At 36.8% G+C, this 6061-nt stretch overlaps 1 protein-coding gene and 1 pseudogene across 1 annotated transcript in view; one reads left to right on the top strand and one right to left on the bottom strand.

The window, feature by feature from the left end:
• Positions 1-6061, top strand: part of Znf804b (zinc finger protein 804B) — a 660912-nt gene that overhangs the window by 445314 nt on the left and 209537 nt on the right. The gene's annotated exons all lie outside the window — the stretch shown is intronic.
• Positions 2232-2333, bottom strand: LOC111814479 (annotated as a pseudogene).

Here is a 6061-nt window from a genome sequence, read left to right as displayed (position 1 = left end):
TGGTATAGTACACAATCACTGTGCTCAGAACAAAATAAGAAATTTTGGGCCAAGACCGCAAGTAGGAAAAATCAGTCCATAGAATCATCAGGAGCTCCCACATATCTGCAAGCTGGTATTTCAGCTAAGGAAAATCTGCACAACATGTCTCCAGGCCTGTCGTGCTGGCTCTGAGTCCAGGAACACTAGGACAGCAATTGAGATTGGGCATGGTAGCATGTGCCTGTATTCCCAGCTATTGAGAGGCAGTAAACAGGCAGATCACTATGAGTCTGATCTAGTAGTGAGACCCTGAACACCCTGAACACTCTGTAGACCCTGCCCTAAAATACAAAATAATAATGATAGTGACAATAATAATAATAATAATAATAACAACAACAACAACAACAAATAAAATAAAACTGCACAAAATGCATTAAACTTCAACTTTTCCATATCTATGGTGACTAGTAAGAGCATTTTCCCCGGACTTCTTTCCTTTCTTTTCTTTAGAGTGCTTCTAATGAAGGAACTACAAAGCAGTTGGCTAAGCAATTTGGAAAAGGCAATTTTCAAGACTCTACCTGCCTTAAATTACGAAGTAGAACATAGAAGGTTGTAAAAGGACAGATAACTTAGGGCAAATAAATCTATGGTTGGTACAATTACTTCTCTACTAGAGATAGTTTTTGACAAGATTCCAAAATGGAAGAGGGCTTTCATAACAATTGTCTCTCCTGTCATCCACTCAACAGTACTGAAACAGTCAAGTGATACCAAACACTGACAAGAATCCCTAAGTTTTAATGCCAGCTTTATCTCAAGAGGCAGGTAAGGACAACATTCCCTGTCATTGTATCTTCTCTTCAGGATGCAACATTTGACACTGAGCACACTCTGTGTTTGCCACATTTTCTTATGATAGGGTGATCCACTACATTAATGACGCACAAGGGCAAGGTTACACCTGCACCCTTACACTGTAGGAGACAGGTTAACACAGCAGCAGAAAAGAGCAAGATGTCCTAGTCCCAGAAGCATTTTTAAACTGATACACTGTAGGAACGACTACATACGGAGGCCAATGATCTGAAAATGGATTGCTTTATAAATATAATTCTGTAACTTTCAGTGAGTCTGTGAACTTTATGTGCATCCTCCGCATTGAAGACTGCTCTTGGAGCTGACTTTTAAAAATGTGTGAAGGAGTCAGAATTTACACTAAAATAAAGTACAAAGAAAAGAAAAATGGAAGGAACATGACTTACTGTAATGGTTTCAGTTTGTTTTAAATTCTCCTAGCTTACGTCACCCACTTCCACATTGGGTTCAGATCTCAAAGTGAGAAGTGCTTTATAGGCTTGGTTCTAACATCAGTGTTTTATAATCCACTGGTAGCAATGTATCAATAACAACAGAATTGAAATTAATTTGAAGCTTAAAATAAGCATCAATTCGTTTGTCCTGAGGTTTATTTTTCATTCCTTACAATTTAAATACCATGCACTGAATGACTAACTGATCCAGTCACTAGTAAAATTTTTAATATCTTAAAAATTATTATCTTCACTTCTATTTTATGGGCAGAAAGGAGATGTTTATTTTTTCACATAAACTGGCTTTACAAATAGCAGTAGCATTCTGCTCATAAGATTAAATACCTACACAATATACTTGAGGAAATAAATTACTTCATAGATACAAAATTGCTTTAAGCTACTATTAAAATATTTTATTGACACAACAGACAGGAAAGTAGACATTAAATGAACTGAAAACATAATCTTTTAAGTTTTCGTTAGGTTTGATAATCTTGTGTACTGGGGCTGGCCAGATAGCTCAGTGGACTAAAGCACCTGCTTAGGCAAGTATAGGAACCAGGGATTGATCCCCATTTGCAATAGAAAATTTCTCTTGCAAACTCTTAAATTCTTAACTCACATGTCTGTTGAAAAATAAGCTTAGAAGCTTATAATCATGATACTTTCTTTCACAATTTGCACATAAATGTAAAAATTGTATGTAAAAAAATTGTATGTGCCATGCTAGTCCCATCCCCAGGGCACACTGAGATGGCAAATGAGACTGGGTGTGGTGACACACACCTGTAATCCCAGCACTTGTAAGTCTGAAAACAGGAGGATCACTATGAGCCCAATCTGTGCAGTGAGGCCCGGTAGATCCCATATTAAATACATAAAAAATAATAATTTTATACACTGAAGTGAAATACACACAGAAATGTTCACAAATGGTAAGCATATAGAAATTTTTATCGTAATGTAGATTAACTTTTAAACTGGTAATGACAGATATTGCACTTGATCTTAGCCAAAAGGCTAAGACGTAGTTGAATGAGAAAATTCTTAAGGAAAACAAAATTGAACATTTTCCCTGGAAATTCATCCATCCATTCCCACTTGATTTGTGTGAATGTGATATACAATTACAACTATAAGGCGGTTCTGGAATAAAATAGTAAATTCCCATGATTGAAAATGCTACCACTTAACCCTTCTTTTTGACTATGTTCACATGAACCATGATGCATTCTTGTTGTGACAAAATTTTCTTTAGGTGTAATTTTTCTTCTGTTTAATGCATTCTTTATCATAGGAAACAATACACAATGTCTAAATGGGCAAAAGCTGCCAGAGTGCTGACTGTCATAATTCTAATAGATCAAGAGTATCAGTACATTTTAAAATATTTCTGCTATTTTGCCAAAATTTCTTTACTTTTGTATGATTAGAAAAACATTGAAATTGTATTAAGAAACTGTTAGCATTAAGTATGTTAGTGACATAAATCTATGGCTTTTATTATTACTTCATATCCAAGTGTATTTCCTTATGTTTTTTTTTTTTTTTTCCAGGAACAAAATTTGGGTGTAATGTTTAGCAGTTTCTTTTTTTAAACAAGGCTTTTAAATGGACTTGACACTGGTAGAGCACTGTGTATAGGAGAACAAAGAATAGAAGAACAGATAATATGAATATATATGAATACATATGTGTGTGTGTGAGAGAGAGAGAGAGAGAGAGAGAGAGAGAGATCAACAATAGTCTCAAATATATCAGAACCCTAGGTCTGGAAAATGTAATTACTATCTCAAATGGAAAAGACTTTCAGATGTGATTTAGTTAAGAGAATGAGATGGAATTATTGTGACTATCAAGGTGGAATTTGATACTGATTTCGCTCTTCTAGCCTTTCACAGTTTATGTATTTTTTAAATCACCATAAATTTATGTCAGCACAGCCACAGAAATATAATTCAGGTTCCTGTATCATTTGTGGAGAAAAAAGACTGTTCTATTTGATAGGAACAGAGCTCTGTTAGGCCAATATAATTGACAGGAATAACTTTTAAGAGTTTTTTTTCAAGAAAACCATATTTTTTTATTATTATACTTCTTTAGTGTAATTGAGTAAGGACTTGGCTGTATATTTGAAGCTTTTTGCCCTGTCAAAGTACAGAGAATTTCCCAGGATGAGACTCTGTTACGTAAGTCCAAGTAACGTGCACAATGTAGTGAAGTCTGAAAGGAATTGAACTGTGCTGCTTTCCAACTATAAGGCTGCTGCTTTACCTGAATTGTAGGTGCATTAAAAGTATGATACTTTCAGCATTGAGAAAATTTCTTTTGCAAGTTCTTAAATTCTTAACTCACATGTCTGTTGAAAAATATGCTTAGAAGCTTATAATCATGATACTTTCTTTCACGGTTTGCACATAAATATAAAAACTGTATGTAAAATTTTAAGCTTTCCATAAAAGCTTTAAGAGTTTGAGTCTTATGAACATTTTCTCAAGCTTAGGGTAAAATACTTTATATTCTTTTCAACTATCATTAAAATAGAATGGAAAACGTTCCATTGGTTAGCAGATCTGTGATTATCCTGTAGTTTTGATATGCAATAAGAAAAATTTCTTTGTGCCAGGAAGACAGCCTCTGTATTTGAAGAGAGCAAAATGCTATTAAATAATAACCTCACATCATAAAGAAATTAAATGAACCTTATATTACATATTCATGAAAATAAACTCAGTGATAGATTTTTTAAGGATTTACAAGATTTTTTGACTACCACCATGCTATATCAACTAAGTGTATATTTCCATTTTTCAGTTACAAAAATTAAGTCTCAGAATAGCTACATATCTCCTTTCTGGAATGATAAATCAGGACTGGGAAACATATTTGCCTAATCTCTAACACTCAGCATTACTCTGTAATACAATCATGTCATTAATTAGTAGGGTAATTTCCATAGATTCTAGGACACATAATCTTATTTGCATACAAAAAATTCAGTTTTAAAAACCTGTACTGGGCTGGCCAGATAGCTCAGTGAATTAAAGCACCTGGTTATGCAGATGCAGGGGCTGGGGGTTTGATCCAGGCCTGACTTGCCAGCCCTGCCCCCAGGGCACACTGAGACTGTGATTCAGACTGGGTGTGGTGGCACTTAGGGGGTTGTGCTTAGGAGGCTGAAAAACAGCGTGGATCACTACAGCTCCGATCTGTGTAGTGAGAGCCTGTAGACCCTGTATCAAATGCATACAAAAAAAACCCCCATCTATAAATAGCTGCACCTCCTGTAAATCATCTTCCATCAAAAATATAGGGAAGCTACCACTTGATATATAGTGAAATGGTGTCCAACATTGATTCAAGAAAAACAAAATGTTACCTCCTGAGTGTCACAACGTAGTTTACAGAGTTTTCAATGACAAAAAAATAAATAAAGCTAGAAGTGCCTGTGGATCTCATACTTTCAATGTTATTCAAGTAAATTCTCTTGATCCTCACTCTAGAAATTTCATTGCAAAGCTACTAATGAGATAATTGATTTTTATGTTATAACTTCAGCTGTTAAATAAAACATGAGTGTTTTAGTTACTTCTCTTATTGCCGGGACAAATATCTGACATGCAAGCGTAGAGAAGGAATGGTTTATTTAGCTTACAGATACTGGAAGGTTCACAGTTTAAAAAAGCCTGAATTACATAGCAAGACTGTGAGACACTGTACTGTGTCCAGTGTAATCTGCTCCATACCTCCAAGGGAGGCCATCAGGCTGGGGGCTGAGGGTGGCAATGCTGTCAGTTTAATGGTCTGCACCTCTCTGGCTTTGCCTCTCAAGCCTCACCCCAGTTCTCTGGCCCCACCCCTTGATCCATGTGCTTGACCGTCCCATGATTTAAATGACCCTTTGGGGTGACAATTAAATACAAACCATAACGTTTGGCCCCTGGACCCCCAAAGTCTCATGTACATCCCTTTCTGCAAAAGACATTTTAGTCCATCTCTAAGAGTTGTCAAAGTCCCAACAGTTTCTGTGGCTTTCTCCTCAGAGCGAAGTCTCTCACTCTTGTGATTCTGAGGTTGCAACGGGCAAGAACCTGCCGCCTCCTGTGATACCCTCAGGACGTCTTTTCTACTCTCCTGTTCCTCCTGGGCAATGGAGATCTCAGCACTATCTTTGCAGTCCCCAGCCTTCCTGGCACTTCCTTTCTGGCCCAACTCACAACATTTTAGATCATTCTGCTGGGCTTGTTGCTCTTCATTCTTAACACAAATCTCACTAAGATTCCCCAACAATAGCCATGCCACTGCCCCAATATTTGACTGCTTTAAGATTTTCTTTGAAAGATTAATTAGTCTTCCATGTTTAATCTCCGTCTCAGGCAAATTCTCTGGACACAGGCAAAATTCAGACAAACTTTCTGCCAAAGCAAAACACAAATGATCTGGAGTCCAACAACAAATGCAGTCCCTTAGTCCCAACAGAAACCTCCCCAGCCTTGTCTTTACAGGCAGGTTTTGTGTCAGTCTTCTGGTCTGACCTCTGACCAGAATCTTACCAACAGAACAGCTGAAGCTGTTCCAGCATTTCACTTGTAGGTAACATCCCAAACCTTTCCTATCTCTTCCCATAAGCCATTCCCAAAAGCTTGAAATCCACATTGTCAGGTATTGCCACAGCAATGACTCCACTTCTCTGGTACCAAATTTTGCCTTAATTATTCTTCTCTCATTTCTGGGACAAATACCCCACATGCAAGCTTAGG

The sequence above is a fragment of the Octodon degus genome, unplaced genomic scaffold, assembly GCF_000260255.1.
Source record: "Octodon degus isolate 3935 unplaced genomic scaffold, OctDeg1.0 scaffold00326, whole genome shotgun sequence".
Taxonomy (NCBI): Eukaryota; Metazoa; Chordata; class Mammalia; order Rodentia; family Octodontidae; genus Octodon; species Octodon degus.
Note: the sequence above shows the minus strand (reverse complement) of the source record. Positions and strands in the feature narration are given on the sequence as shown.